This window comes from Saccopteryx bilineata, chromosome 6 (assembly GCF_036850765.1).
Source record: "Saccopteryx bilineata isolate mSacBil1 chromosome 6, mSacBil1_pri_phased_curated, whole genome shotgun sequence".
Classification (NCBI taxonomy): Eukaryota; Metazoa; Chordata; class Mammalia; order Chiroptera; family Emballonuridae; genus Saccopteryx; species Saccopteryx bilineata.
Window position 1 is genome coordinate 127,004,141 of NC_089495.1, and position 16,613 is coordinate 127,020,753.

Here is a 16,613-nt window from a genome sequence, read left to right on the forward strand (position 1 = left end):
CAAGGAGGATTTGGGGAGAATAGGAAGGGTTCTGAGCAATGAGGAGGGAAGGCCTGTCTTCCCGAGTATGCTTAGAAGAGCTAAGAGAGACTGACCTCTCTGCCCCCTGGACTCAGAGACCTTGGGGTTCTGAGGTATGTGTGTGTGTGTGTGGGGGGGTGTCTCAGGTACTCATGGTGCCTAGAATCAGGGACACCCTGGTCTTAGGAAGAGAGAGCAGCGGGAGAACAGAGGTGGTGCTTGAGCAGCCAGAAGCTGACCTGGAAATTAAATAACTAAGAGCAGGTCAGACAGCCCCATGCCCACAGATGCCAGGCTGAGGAAGCTGGCTTCTGCCTAGACATTCCTTCCCACCTGCCACCCCCACCTCTCCTCTTCTTCCCTCCCTTCCCCACCCCTGCTCCGTGCCAATTTCTCATGTCCCTTGGAGTGCCTAATTGGTGATCTTCAAAAGGTATGCCCACCGAGAACCTCAACATGTGACCTTTGGAATAAGAATCTATCTGCAAGTATAACCAAGTCAATGATCTTTTCCCCTCCTGAGAGATAGAGGAAGGGAGAGAGATGAGAAGCATCAGCTCATAGTTGCAGCACTTAAGTTGTTCATTGATTGCTTTCTCAAACATGCTGTGACCAGGGGGCTCAAGCTGAGCCAGTGACACCTTGCTCAAGCCAGTGACCTTGGGATCATGTTGATGATCCTGTACTCAATCCAGCAACCTTTGGGGATTTGAACCTGGGACCTTAGGGTGGCCCCTACACCCAGTGACAAGTGTTAGGAAAGAGGCAGAGGGAAATGTGAGACTCAGACTCATGAGGTTGGAGGCAGGAGTCGAGCCCAGAAGCCAAGGAAGGCTGAGTTGCTTCAGGCAGCAGGCAGGTAAAAAGGCCTGAGACAGGTTCTGCTTCAGAGTTCAGCAGCTTCTGGGAATCTGGGCTAAAATGTCCTTTGTGAACCAAGGTGTTTCTGGTATGGCTGTGCCTCACCATGCTGTTCCCTGTCTTACACAGTCCCACCTTTTTTTTTTTTAATTGATTTGAGAGAAGAGGAAAGCATTCATTGTTGTTCCACTTAGCTGTTTGATCAGGGAATCAAACCAACAACCTTGGTGTTTCAAGACAATGCTCTAACTCAGTGGTCCCCAACCTTTTTTGGGCCACGGACCGGTTTAATGTCAGAAAATATTTTCATGGACCAGCCTTTAGGGTGGGACGGATAAGTGCACAAAATAAAATTATGCGACCGGAGTAAAAACTGTGGTATTTTAAAATATAATTGTTGAACTTACAGGACAAGTGTCAAGAGTGAGTCTTAGGCCCTGGCCGGTTGGCTCAGTGGTAGAGTGTCAGCCTGGCATATGGGAGTCCCGGGTTCAATTCCCAGCCAGGGCACACAGGAGAAGCGCCCATCTGCTTCTCCACCACTCCCCCTCTCCTTCCTCTCTGTCTCTCTCTTCCCCTCCCGCAGCCAAGGCTCCATTGGAGCAAAGTTTCCCCAGGCGCTGAGGATGGCTCTGTGGCCTCTGCCTCAAGCACTAGAATGGCTCTGGTTGCAACAGAGCAAAGCCCCAGATGGGCAGAGCATCGCCCCCTGGTGGGCATGCCGGGTGGATCCCGGTCGGGTGCATGTGGGGAGTCTGACTGCCTCCCCATTTCCAACCTCAGAAAAAATAAAAAAAAAATAATAAAAGTGAGTCTTAGACGGATGTAACAGAGGGAATCTTGTCATTTAAAAAAAAAAATAAAACATCGTTCATACTTAAATGTAAATAAAATGGAAACAATTAAGTTATTTATTCTTTCTCTGTGGACCAGTACCAAATGGCCTATGGACCAGAACTGGTCCGCAGCCCGGGGGGTTGAGGACCACTGCTCTAACTGACTGAGCTAACCAGCCAGGGCCAGTCCCACCTTCTTAAGGCAGAAGTCAGAGCTTGCAGGTAGACTTTCTTGCAGCTAGAGGGAGGACCTGTGACCCAGGCTCCAACCGGTCACCCAAGCAGACTGATTCAGAAGTGAGTAGTACCAGGAAGCCAATGACCCCCAAATCTCTCTTTCTCTTACTGCAAGAAGTTTTATTGTTTCCATTTAGAATGGGAGAGGGCTCTGGGGTGGTAAAAAGGCTGCCTAGTAGTGGCAGGGAGAGGCTCAGGCAGAAGCCAGACACCAGGGTGATACAGAAAGTCCCTCAAAGGCCTCTGGGCTCCAAAGGCTCCTGGCTGTGATTGAAGAGGAGCCTTTCAAAGAGATCATCACCCAGCCCGGCCTGCGGGCCGGCCTGCAGAGGTGAGTCAGGTGCCATTCATCTTCCCGATCAGTTTCCCCTGCTCATCCAGGAAGGCACAGAAATGGGGGTCTGTGCAGGCAGACCTCAGGGCCTGGTTCGGGTTCTTCTCCATGACCTCGGTGGCTCCCACACCCCCTGAGTGTCACCCACCCATTGCAGGAAGGCTTCTGCATGTCCCAGAAAGGGGCGCAGCCCCACACTGGTTGTGCATCTTCAAGAGCCCTGGCTTCTCCCCCACCAGCTCCTGGAAGGAGGCCCATGCCCTCAGGAGCCACGGTGTCTGGAGCCAGAAGCCCTAAGAGAGGAGGGGGTGGGGGCCGCAGATAGGCTGACTGGTGTTATAAAGTAGTGTACTTTAATCTACGAGTTACATAGAGACACAAGGCAGTATACAGAAGAAATTTTAGGAGGAGATTTATTAATAAGCCATCTACATATGACTTACACGGGGTATAGCTAACCCAAATCGTGCAGCCTTAATTATAGTCCTGAGGCTGGTTATATAGACATGATCACATACTGGTTGGGGGGAAAAGGAGGGGGAGAATGATACAAAAGTCATTTACTGATAAGCTTACAACATTTATCTATAGGATCTATTAAAAGGAAAAACATTCCTACACATTAAGACTACAAGATAACACAGTAGTGATACATGTTTTACATACCAACACAGTAGGGTAAATGTCATTTTACATATCAGAGACATTCCCAAATCTTCCAGGGTTTTACATTTATCTTTGTTGCCACAACAGTGAAAAGTTTTAGCTTAGGGTAAGGAGAGAAGCTAACTGAAATTACCTTTGCTAAAAGTATTGGGGCTAGCTTTAGTTTATATGTTTTATACATATAAAGAATTTCAGAAGGGATGGTTATTAGAAAGCATATAAAATTTACAGAATGCAGGGTTTTCAAGCAAGGGGAGTGGGCTCGTGATCCCTTTGTCTAGAGGTTTCTGTCACTCTCAGGACTCCAGAGGGGAGGAAGAGTTAGGATCAGTGTAGGATATGTAAACACTGTCTCCTAAAGGATCTTATTGAAGGGGAAGAGGAAGTTTTCAGATAACTTTTTTTTTTCCAGATAACTTTTATCTTCTTTGCTGTCTAGCAAGTGGCCTTAGTCCTTCCAGAAAACTATAGTTAAACTATGATTAGTTACTAACTTTTGCCCCTTTAATCTTTCTCTGGTTTTTTTTTCTTTTCAGAAAAGAGGGGTAAGGTGGCCTGACTCTTCCTTTTAACATACTAATGTTAACAATTTTTGCAGTTTTTTGGCACTTATCACACTGGGAGGTTGAGGGGACCTCCGCGCTGTGGAGCGATTCTGACAGATTTGGGAGCTCATGGTTTCTCGGCAGTAAGGAAGAGTTAAGCTAAAAAATGGGGTTGGTCGGCCTGTCTCTGGGCGAGGACGGCTGAGATGGGTCTGAAGGTGGCCACTGGAGAAGAGTCTGGCAGGCGGTCGGAGGCTGGGCAAAGGGGCGTCCCTGGGTCTGTTCTGTCCACACACTGCTGAGGCGAGAGCAGACCCTGAGGACTTCTCAGGGCATATCCCCAAAACTGTTTCTATGAAGGGTAGTGGCAGGGTGCCCTGGCTTTCAGGGTCACAGTGCTGTATCCCAGTGTGGGCTGCTGGTCTACGCCCCGTGATGGAGCTCATGTTCCTCAGAGTGTGGCCGCTGAGCACCTCCATGGCTTTCCAGAAGATTCTGAGCCTCCCTGTAAAGCCAGGAGCCACGGCCAGGGCCACTATCATAGCAGCCCGGCCCATGCAGGTTCACATTGGATTCGGACAGTCGGTAAAGAAACAGCGGAGCCAAAAACTGATGGGCCATAGTCTTTAATTCTAGCTTGCACCCGGCGGGCAAGTAAAAATACACACTGGGCTCTAAAACCCACTCACATTCAGTGCTCACAAAGCCACTGACTTATCCGAGTTTCCTAGAATCAAAGGTTTCTAGCTCACCAGACTTATTCACCTCTGTTCCCCATCTCCTTCCTTATCCCAGATACAAACTCTACACAAACTGGCATCTCACTCAGCACTCCACCATCTTGGCTGCTTCTCCTGGCCTCCTCCACGTGGCCTTTCTCTGCTCTCCTCTGCTCTCTCTTCTAATGATAATCTCAGGAACCAAGAGAGCAAACTCCCGTTTTGCCCTCACTTTATACTGTAGCTTCACAACCTCTAATCCAATATACAAAGTAGGGAGGTCTCTAATACAAAGACACTTCTGAGGCATGATTGGATTGTACCACCCCACATCAAAAAGGGTGGGAAAGGCTTAATCCCAAAACCAAGCCCCAGGCTACAAGGATTCTCAACACACATTAATATCACCTGGGCAATGGCCTCCACGTGGGCAATGTTATCTTTTACAAAGTGAGCATAATATATTTTATCTGCCCAACACTCCCAATATCCTGCATGTAAAGCCAGGAGGCATGGCTAGGGCCACTATCACAGCAGCCCGACCCATGCAGGTTCGCATTGGATTCGGATAGTCGGTAAAGAAACAACGGAGCCACAAACTGGTGGGCCATAGTCTTTAATCCTAGCTTGCACCCGGCGGGCAAGTAAAAACACACACTGGGCTCCAAAACCCACTCACATTCAGTGCTCACAAAGCCACTGACTTATCCGAGTTTCCTAGAATCAAAGGTTTCTAGCTCACCAGCCTTATTCTCCTCAGTTCCCCATCTCCTTCCTTATCCCAGATACAAACTGTACAAACTGGCTTCTCACTCAGCACTCTGCCATCTTGGCTGCTTTTCCTGGCCTCCTCCACGTGGCCTCCTTCCGCTGCTGGCTCTACTCTCTCTGCTATCTCATGCTAACCTCAGGAACCAAGAGCGCCAACTCCTGTTCTGCCCCCACTTTATATTGTAGCTTCACAACCTCTAATCCAATATACAAAATAGGGAAGTCTCTAATACAAAGTCACTTCTCTGAGGCATGATTGGATTGTACCACCCCACATCAGAAAGGATGGGAAAGGCTTAATCCCAAAACCAAGCCCCAGGCTACAAGGATTCTCAACACACATTAATATCACCTGGGTGACGGCCTCACGTGGGCAGCAACATTTTTAACAAAGTGAGCATAATACATTTTATCTGCCCAACACTGCAGTAACTTTCGTTCCCCATAGGTTACCACAGTGGGCTCTGTGGGCCCCAGTGGCTCGTGGGGTAAGGAGAACTCACTGGGAATCACTCTCAGTTCTGTCTCTGGGGCCGGGAGGTCGTGCCTAAGAGAGAAGCTCCTACAGCCCTTCTCCTGCTACTCCCGGCTCAGAAGGAGGCAGCGCTGGCAGCCTGGGCTGGCAATCCCCAAGGCAAAGAGGCCTCGGCTTCGGCTGTTCCCTGGGCCCAGGCAGCCTACTCTCTGCCCACACTCCTGTTCCACCCCCTCTTCCTCATCAGGGCCCATGTCCTCCCTCTTGTTCTTCTCTCCCATGAAGCCTTCTTAGAAATGAAGTCATCTAGAAAAATAATCAAAATAGAAAGGGAAAAAAAGCTTAGAAAATGGGATTTTTTTTCCCCTTTCAAACATTTGGCAACACACCTCCTACACAGCTGAGTGTCCACAGGGGCCTGTTTGTGTCGGAGGGAGACTCAGGCCTGCATTTCTAGAGCAGTGTGAGCCGGTGGACCTCCCTACTCCTCATGTGGGGGTGGATATGGGTCACCCCCCACAGCCTGGCAAAGGTCAGCCCCCAGAAGTCTGAGACCCCAGACAATGCTTTCAGCAGGAGGCAGGAAAGGCCAGGAGAGAGGGCGGGTGGGGCCAAGTCCAGGGGGTTATTAGCTCCTAAGTGAGATCTCTACCTCCAGTCCTGCCCTTCCTCCCAGCAGCCCACACCCTGCTGCAAAGTTCTTGTTTGTTTATCTATAATTTATACTCAGCCTGCTTCCAAGAAAGCTCCAAGGCACTTGCTGAAAAGCTGCTCCCAAAAGCTCTGTTGAGCTACCTTCAGCCACAGACTCAAAGCCTGTGGACATGTTTCCTGGCTCCCAAGTTCTGATGTCTCAGCCAGGTTCCTTGTCTCCCCAAGTGCAGGTGTTCCCTCTACCTGCGATGTACACCCTGGTTCCCAGTGAGCCCCCCCTGCCAGGGCAGCTTGCTGGGGTGACCCCACAGCCAGAGTGCCTTCTGCCCATCTTGGGACCAGACCCTTCCCTCATTGTGCCTTCTCTGGCCCTGATGGAAGGGGACTTGGGGACATGTACACCTCTCTTTTGTCCCTCGGATGACTGTGTCACAGTTACACAGTACAGGCTGTTCCTTCCTGCCCCTAACTAGACCTTGCCTGGTCCTTGAAAGGATGTAGCTGAGTCATGTACAAGCTGAAGATGACGAATGAATATGATGGTGAAGAGGGCACTTCTCTCTGCGTCTGGAATGATGTTCAGGCCTGAGTTACAGAGGTTTCCACGGTGGGTGTGTTGGAAGAGAGGAGCCTGCAGGCAGGAAGCGTTGAGAGGGGAGAGGCTGCAGGGAAGAGAGGAGTCACCCTCTTGACTTTGTCTGAACCCCCAGGTAGGGGCCAGAGTCACCATTTTTCATGTGTTTCTTCAGGGCCCAGATGACGACGTGTGACTCCATGGACCAGGGCAGTGTGGGGCACTCAGCACAGTGAGGACCGACATGACCTCAGCTGAACTCGGTGTCTTCATTCCCACATTCCCCAGGCCAGCGGGGGCCTCAAAACTTCTTGTTTTGCAGGAGAGTCCACCTTGATCCTGGCTCTCTGTTTCTTCAGCCTCCCTGTTCCACCTCATGGCAGAATGAGCTAGTACTGGTGCCACTGAGTGTGGTGACTAGCTTAACCAGAACTTGAAAATGGCCCTTGACTTCTCCAACTGCCCCCCACCCCCACCTTGTACAATGGAACTCACATGCCAACCTAGCCCTGTGCTGAGAAACAGCTCTAGGATGTAACCCACAGCGCTAGCACACATACAAGTCCATCTCTCTCTGAGCCCTAGTTTCCCATCTGTGAAATGAAAGTCACTCAGGGTTCTCCATCTGCCATTTCGATGGGCACACCCTGAGCAAGGACTAGGGGCTGCCCTCCTCCTTCTTCCGTGGCCTGGCTGGCATCATCAGCCTCAGGCCGCCTCTCCACCTTTCCTCCCTTCTTCAGCCTGAGCAGACACCGCCTAGGAGGGAGCTCTGGCAAGGCAGAGCCCTGGGGGTCACCCTCGGAAAGCCTGCGTGGTGAAGGAGATGCCAGGAATGCTCTGCCACTTGGCAGGCACACAGCATAGTGTAGCCTTTCCCTCGTTCTGGCTCTCCTTGTCACCAAGTTCCAGGAGGCCACGAATGCCCTGACTGTGGGGGTTGAGGCAGATCAGATGTCCATTCCAGGGCAGTGCCTTGGGCCAAAAGGACAGTGTAGTCTGGCTGCTTGCTGACACAGCCCTGGAACTGTTGACTTTGGAGCTGAGTGGGAGATGGGCAGGAGGTAGGCAGGTGAGGGGCCAGGTGGCTCCCTCTCCTGAAGGAAATGTCTATGAGCCACAGACTGGCCCAGGAGCACTTGGCCACCAGGATGGCCAGTGCCCTGTGCCCCATGAGGTTGGCAGCATATGGCTGCCCTGCCTTGTCCAAGCTACACACCCTGCAAAAGGCTCCTCTCCTGGAGCCCATGCCCACAGGGAAGCCAGTTGTCCAGACATTTGGATGCAATTCCGGGCAGCCCTGGATGCTCATCTGGCTTCCAGCCTGAGAAACGGGATCATGCATGCAAAGATTACAGGCCTCTCAGCTGCCAAGATTGGAACTGAAGACCCAGAACCTCCATGTTCTGGTGGTATAACTTTGGTCAGGGCTCCCCTGTCTGAGCCCGTTTCCTCGTTTGTGAAAGAAGACTCGTCAGTGTGAGGACTGGTACTAGAACCACATGGTGTGCACACCACACCAGATGTGGCCTCCAGGGACCCTACTGTGGGAGCTGACCCCACCTCCTCCTTCCACTGTGCCTTAGCAGTCATCCTCTGCATGGTCCTGGTCAGCACACTGAGAGCCCTGAGGGCAGCACCAGGCCTCTCCATGCAATCTGGCGTAGCACTGGCACCAGTCAGAGACATCTGGATCCCAGAGGGTTCTCAGCTGAGGGCGCTGTGTTTGAATGGCTCGGTCTTCCCATGGGAATGAGTTCTCTGGGAGTGAGAGAGGGGAGTAAGAAGCTTGGCGCTGGGCAGTTGCCCCATCCTTGCAGGGTCCCTTTCCAGGCTCCCCCAGGGGACGAAAGACATGGGTGGGGAGTAAGAAGGAACCCTCCTGCAAATGCTCAGTGTACACATAGCTGAGCACCTGTTCTGACCTAAACAAGACAAGCTCTCAGCTGCCATGGAGCCTAGTAAACAAATTAGATGGTGGTTAAGACTATAGAGAAAAACAGCAGGGAGGTGAGTGAGCAACGACCAGAGGCCGTGAGATCCCAGGAGCAGCGAGGCCATAACGGATCAACAGGTCCATGTGGCTGAAGTGAGACAATCATGAACTGTCTAGAGCAGTAGTAGTCAACCTGGTCCCTGCGCCCACTAGGGGGTGTTCCAGCTTTCATAGTGGGTGGTAGCAGAGCAACCAAAGTATAAGTAAAAAGATAGATTTAACTATAGTAAGTTGTTTTATAAAGATTTATTCTGCCAAACAGCAAAAGTCCGACATAAAGTACTTGGTAAGTAATTATTACTATATGCTTTAACTTGCTGTAACTCTGCTTTATAAATTTTATAAAGTAAAGTTACTTCCCTACTTTGTAAATCACCATTACTGTGGAACCGGTGGGCGGTTAGAAAATGTTACTACTAACAGAGATACAAAAGTGGGCAGTAGGTATGAAAAGGTTGACTGCCCTGGTCTACAGTGTTGAGACTGCACTGAAGGGCTAAGCGGGGAGACCCGGCCTAGAGGTCAGGCAGTAATCTGGGTGGGAAAAATGGTCAGTCCTGGTGCTATTTCAAAGGCACAGCCGCCAAGGCCAGCTGGATTGGACATGGGAGTGACACACATGAGGCCAGGAGGTCATCCAGGCTGGAAGCCCTACCTCCATTGCCCCAAGGACCTGCCTACTAAAAGCCAGGGGGCTGAGCTCTCTGGAGAGCACACCTCAAGCCGTGCCAATAGCTGCGCACCTGAGCACGTTGCTGTAGCAACGCCTCTCTGCGTGCCAGGGTCCTGCCTACAGAGTAGGTTGGAGCAAGGCTTCTGCGCCTCCAGGTTCCTGCAGGGCCAGGTCGGCTGTCTCCATTCTCACGCATCCAGTGCCGTGGGCCAGAGGCCGCAGAAAGCCAAGTCGACCCCTCTTAACGTTTTCCATCGCCCTAGAAACGGAGGAGCTGCACCTGACCTTCCCAGAAGGCCACCCCGCCCCACGCGGACCCCTCCTCCGACAGCACTGTCCCTGGGCCTTCTTTGGCCTCGGACCTCACCTCTCTTCCCACCCTAGCCTGAGAGCCCGGGAGGAGGGCGGGGGGACTACTCGGAGGCACTGGCTTGACTTCAGCTGACCTTGGTCCCTAGAATGGAAGGTCTGTGACACCCAGAGCTGAGCAGGGTCCCCTCTGCCTCCTTTCCCCTCAAGTTCAGGGCTGGAATCAGCTGGAGGGAAAGGAAGGAAGGGCCTGAAATTGGACAGCCTTGGATCTGAGGGCAGCTCCTAACCTTAGCCCAGCCCAGAGGGAGGATACGGAGGGGACGGTGGGGGTGAGAGAGAGTGCCACTAAGCCGCAAGCTCCTTCAAGACAGAGCGTCGGCTTGGCATGTGGAAGTCCTGGGTTCGATTCCCAGTCAGGACACACAGGAAAAGCACCCATCTGCTTCTCCACCACTCCCCCTCTCCTTCCTCTCTGTCTCTCTCTTCCCCTCCCGCAGCCAAGGCTCCATTGGAGCAAAGTTGGCCCGGGCACTGAAGATGGCTCTGTGGCCTCCACCTCAGGTGCTAGAATGGCTCTGGTTCCCTAGTGGGCTTGCTGGGTGGATCCATTCCGGCGTATGCAGAAGTCTGTCTCTCTGCCTGTTATCTCCGCCCTGCAGAGCCAGCCCAAGGCATCTGCTGCCTAAGGAGGAAGGAATAAAAACGTGAATGTGCAACTGTGTGAGCGTGAGAGCGAGGATTCTGACTCAAAGGAAAGTTACTGCAGCTGGGGAGGAGCACAGTTGGCTGGAGAATTTAGTTTTAAAATAAATAAAATTTAAATTATGTAATGTGTTCTGTGTAAAAAATTTGGAAAACACAGGAAAGTATGAAAATCCTTGATCCCGTCTCAAGATCTAACTACCATTAACATTTCAGAATATTTTGTTCAATCTTCTTTATTCAGTGCCTTTATATTGCCTACTTTTTTTTCAAATAAAGTTTATAGGCATGCTCCGTCCCCCATGGACCCTTATACATGAATGGGAGTGGAGGGTACTGATGTAATCGAGCAGTTCAGCTTTGTCCCCAACACACACACACACACACACACACACACACACACACACACACACACACACACACACACACACTAGCAGCCTCAGGACTCAAGTTCAAACAAAAGTGCAGTGATGCAGGTGATACAGGTGGAGCCTCAGGTTCCCAGAGGTCTACCTTACTCATGCTTAGGGGTTCCTCTCTCCTCCATGTTTTTTTTTACTCTTTTTTTTTAACTGACTATTTATTTATTTATTACAGAGACAGAGAGAGTCAGAGAGAGGGACAGATAGGGACAGACAGGTAACAGAGAGATGAGAAGCATCAATCATCAGTTTTTCGTTGTGATACCTCAGTTGTTCATTGATTGCTTTCTTTATTTTTTTTTTTATTTATTCATTTTAGACAAGAGAGGGAGAGACAGAGAGAGAGAAGGGGGGAGGAGCTGGAAGCATCAACTCCCATATGTGCCTTGACCAGGCAAGCCCAGGGTTTCGAACCGGCAACCTCAACATTTCCAGGTCGACGCTTTATCCACTGCGCCACCACAGGTCAGGCTCTGATTGCTTTCTCTTATGTGCCTTGACTGCGGGCCTTCAGCAGACTGAGTAACCCCTTGCTCGAGCCAGCGACCTTGGGTCCAAGCTGGTGAGCTTTGCTCAAGCCAGTTGAGCCCACTCACAAGCTGGCGACCTCGGGGTCTTGAATCTGGGTCCTCCGCATCCCAGTCGGACGCTCCATCTACTGCGCCACCACCTGGTCAGGCTCCTCCATGTTTTTTTTCTAGGGTTCCAAGTTTTCTTGACCTTCTCCTAGGTAAGGGTGGGGGACATGGTCAGGATGAAACTTGAGGAATCTGCTAGTCCAGGTGAGGGAGATGGAGTGCATGGGTGGCTTTGACCAGACAGATCCTCAGCCTCCCCTTTCTCTGGGGCCAGCAGCAATGGTGACCCTGAGCCCTACAGAACAAGGAAGCTGGAGCTCAGAGGCCTGTCCGCCCTCCTCTCTGCCCAGCTCTTTTTTTTTTTTTTTTTTTTTTTTTTTGTATTTTTCTGAAGCTGGAAACGGGGAGAGACAGTCAGACAGACTCCCGCATGCGCCCGACCGGGATCCACCCGGCACGCCCACCAGGGGCAACGCTCTGCCCACCGGGGGCGATGCTCTGCCCCTCCGGGGCATCGCTTTGCCGCGACCAGAGCCACTCTAGCGCCTGGGGCAGAGGCCAAGGAGCCATCCCCAGCGCCCGGACCATTTCTACTCCAATGGAGCCTTGGCTGCGGGAGGGGAAGAGAGAGACAGAGAGGAAGGAGGGGGGGGTGGAGAAGCAAATGGGCGCTTCTCCTATGTGCCCTGGCCGGGAATCGAACCCGGGTCCCCCGCACGCCAGGCCGACGCTCTACCGCTGAGCCAACCGGCCAGGGCCAAGGTCCAGCTGTTTGCCTCACGACCCAGGCGCCACATGGTGTTCCCAATTTTCCAGCCTCAGGGACTTCCTTTCCTTTGTGACTAAAATAGAAGGCCTTTAGCCTCTTTATTAGTTTCTTGGGCTGTCATAATGACATGCCACAAACTGGGGGTGAGGTGCTTAAAACAATAGAAATATATTCTCTCTCAGTTCTAGAGACCATAAGTCTGAAATCATGATGTCTTGGTTTCTTCTGGAGGCTTTGAGAGAGAATCTGTTTCATATTTTTCTTGTGGCTTCTGGTGGCTGAGAGCAATCCTTGGTGTCCCTTGGCTTGTAGATGAATCACTTCAGTCTCTGGCTCTGTCTTCACATCGCCTTCTCTCTGTGTCACTGCACCTTTGATCAAATTCCTTTCTTCTTATAAAGACACCAGTCACTGGATTAGAGCCTACTAGTCCAGTATGACACATCTTAACTAATCACACTTGCAAAGCCCCTATTTCCAAATAACATGGAATTCATAGGATCCTGGTGGACATGAATATGGAGGGACACTGTTGAACCCAGTACAGCCCCCATCTGTATTTGGTGGAAAACCCAGTGTCCTTGTAAGGGTTTTCATGTTCCTCCTACTCATCCCTCCTTCACTTGCCTGCTTCTGCTGCATACTCCATGGATGGTCTATGCACTGGACACCATCCAACTCGGTCATTCTGGGCAGCTGACGTTCACTCATGGTTACAGTGACCGAGAAGCATATTACAGATGACAACATAGGGCATTTTTTTATTTTTTATTTTTCTGAAGTTGAAAACGTAGAGGCAGTCAGACTCCCGCATGCGCCTGACCGGGATCCACCCGGCATGCCCACCAGGGAGTGATGCTCTGCCCATCTGGGGCGTCGCTTTGTCGCAACCAGAGCCATCCTCAGCACCTGGGCCAACTTTGCTCCAATGGAGCCTCGGCTGCGGGAGGGGAAGAGAGAGACAGAGAGGAAGGAGAGGGGGAGGGGTGGAGAAGCAGATGGGCGCTTCTCTTGTGTGCCCTGGCCGGGAATCGAACCTAGGACTCCTGCACGCCAGGCCGATGCTCTACCACTGAGCCAACCGGCCACGGCCCATAGGGCACTTCTTGGCAGCTGGGTGCTCCGCCTCTGGCCCGTCTTCTGTTCCAGGATGCCTGTGAGAATTTTAGTCCCTCCAACTTGTGCAAGTAGTTCAGCATCCTCCTCTTGTCACCTTTTTCTCCTTGCTAGACCCCTGGAGGCCTACTTTCCAGACCCACAGAAGCACTGGGTATTTTCCTAACCAAGTCAAGGTGGCCTATGAGTTATGCTGGCCCCTAGTATGTAAAAGCAGTCAGTGCTCATTTGAAAGAGTAGTTTTTCTTTTCTTTCTATACATCTGTGCTAACATTCTGTGATTCTTAGAGAACAAAAATTCTGAAGAGCAAAGCCCAGAGCCAAGAACATGCAAGCCAGAGGAGGTTCTTATAAGGAAACACCATGGTCCCTGCCCACCTCAGCTTCTGGTACGGACCAACCACGCATGGCCAGCACCATGCAGTAAACATGGGTGTGATGACACAGAATAGCACGGAGACCATTTACAAGGGGGTTGAGGTGCGTATGATGAGTTGGATTTAATCAAGCAAATTATTTCTTGGTTATGGCACCAAAAGTACAGACAATAAAAGGAAAAAAAATAGATAAGTTAGGCTCCATCAAAATTAAATACCCTTTGACTATCAAAGGATACCATCAGGAGTGTGAAAAGACAACCTAAAGAATGGGAGGAAATATCCACAGTTGCACATTTGATAAGGGGTGGATATCCAGAATGTATAAAGAACTACAACTCACCAACAATAAAACAAACACCTGATTTAGAAACGGGTAGAGGAGGCGTTGGCCAGTTGGCTCAGTGGTAGGGTGCTGGCCCAGTGTGTGGACGTCTCAGGTTTGATTCCTGGTCAGGGCACACAGAAGTACCCATCTGCTTCTCCACCCTTCTCTCTCTCTCTCTCTTTCTCTACCCCTCCTGCAGCCATGGCTTGATTGGAGCTAATTGGTCCTAGGCACTGAGGATGGCTCCATGGCCTCCACCTCAAGTGTTAAGAATAGCTTGGTTGCTGAGCAATGGAGCAATACCCCAGATGAGCAGAGCATCTCCCCTTAGTGGGCTTCCCAGGTGAATCCTGGTTGGGGTGCATGTGGGAGTCTGTCTCTCTGCCTCCCCTCCTCTCACTGAATGAAAAAAAAAAAAAGAAACGGGCAAAGGAGCCTGACTGGTGGTGGAATAGTGGATAGAGCATTGACCTGGGATGCTGAGATCCTAGGTTCAAAACCTCCAAGGACATCAGCTTGAGCACAGGTTCACTGGCTTGAGCGCAGGCTCACCAGCTTGAGCGTGGGGTTGCTGGCTTGAGTGTAGGATCATCAACATGATCTTGCGGTTCTACAACAATTTTTTTTTTTGTATTTTTCTGAAGCTGGAAACGGGGAGGCAGTCAGACAGACTCCCGCATGTGCCCGACCGGGATCCACCCGGCATGCCCACCAGGGGGTGATGCTCTGCCCCTCTGGGGCGTCGCTCGGCCGCAACAAGAGCCATTCTAGTGTCTGAGGCAGAGGCCACAGAGCCATCCTCAGCGCCCGGGGAAACTTTGCTCCAATGGAGCCTTGGCTGCGGAAGGGGAAGAGAGAGACAGAGAGGAAGGAGAGGAGGAGGGGTGGAGAAGCAGATAGGCGCTTCTCTTGTGTGCCCTGGCCGGAAATCAAACCCAGGACTCCTGCTCGCCAGGCCGACGCTCTACCACTGAGCCAACCGGCCAGGGCCTCTACCACAATTTTTAAAGGCCCAAAGGTTTCTGTCTTGAGCCCCTATGTGTCTGCCAAGACACATAGGAGAAACAATCATACTAAAGTGATGGAACTCTGAATTGATGCTTCTCATCTCTCTCCCTTCCTATGCACTCACCACTCTCTCACACAAAAACAAACAAACAAAAAAGACAAAACAAAAAAAAAACGGGCAAAGGAGTGAAATTGACATTTCTCAAAAAAAGATACACAAATGGCCAATAAACACTCAACAATCCTGATATCACTAATAATTGTTGGGGAAGTGCAAACCAAGACCACAGGGAGACATCACCTCACATACACCCATGGGCTGGCTACCATCAAAACCCCAAAACAGGCCCTGGCCGGTTGGCTCAGTGGTAGAGCATCAGCCTGGCGTGCAGAAGTCCCGGGTTCAATTCCCGGCCAGGGCACACAGGAGAGGCGCCCATCTGCTTCTCTACCCCTTCCCCTCTCGTTCCTCTCTGTCTCTTTCTTCCCCTCCCGCAGCCGAGGCTCCGTTGGAGCAAAGTTGGCCCGGGCACTGAGGATGGCTCTGTGGCCTCTGCCTCAGGCGCTAGAATGGTCCTGGTTGCAACAGAGTGATGCCCTGGATGGGCAGAGCATCACCCCCTGGTGGGTGTGCCAGGTGGATCCCGGTCGGGAGCATGCGGGAGTCTGTCTGACTGCCTCCCTGTTTCCAACTTCAGAAAAATACAAAAAAAAGCCCAAAAAACCAAACAAAAAACCAAAACAAACAAACAAAGAAAACCCCAAAACAGAACAATGTGACAGCAGAAATAACAAATGTTGGGAATATAAGATGCTGTAGCTGCCACAGCAAATAATTTGGCAGTACTTCAAAAAGCTAAACATAGAATTTCCATGGGATTCCATGCCTAGGTATGTACCCCAAGAGTCAAAAGCAAGGACTGAAACATACTTATGCACCCATGTGCACAGCAGCATCATTCACAGCAGCCAAAAGGCGGCCTCAACCTGAATGTCCATCCACAGATGACTAAGAAACAAGCTGTGGTCCATCCATAGCGTGGAGTATTATGCAGCCATAAAAATGAAGGAAAGTCTGACACCTGCTACAACACAGATGAACCTTGAGGACATGACTCTCAGTGAAATCAGCCAGACACAGAAAGATAACTACTGTGTGATTCCACTCATATGAGAAACCAGTCAAATGCAGAAAGACAGGAAGTAGCTTAGAGGTTTTAGGGGTGGGGAGGGGGGGGTTTAGGAGTTAGTGTTTATGAGGACAGTTTCTGTTTGGAGTGATGAAAAAGTTTTGGAAATAGTGGTAGCGGTTGCACAACATTGTGAATATAATTAATGCCACTGAAGTTATACACTTAAAAATGTTAAATATATTTACCACGATTTAAATTTTTTTAATTTATTTTATATTTTTAAATTTTTCTTTTTCTTTCTTTCTTTTCTTTTCTTTTTTTACAGAGACAGAGAGAGAGAGAGAGAGGGATAGACAGGGACAGACAGACAGGAATGGAGAGAGATGAGAAGCATCAATCATCAGTTTTTTGTTGCGACACCTTAGTTGTTCATTGATTGCTTTCTCATATGTGTGCCTTGACCGTGGGCCTTCAGCAGACCGAGTAACCCCTTGCTCGAGCCAGCA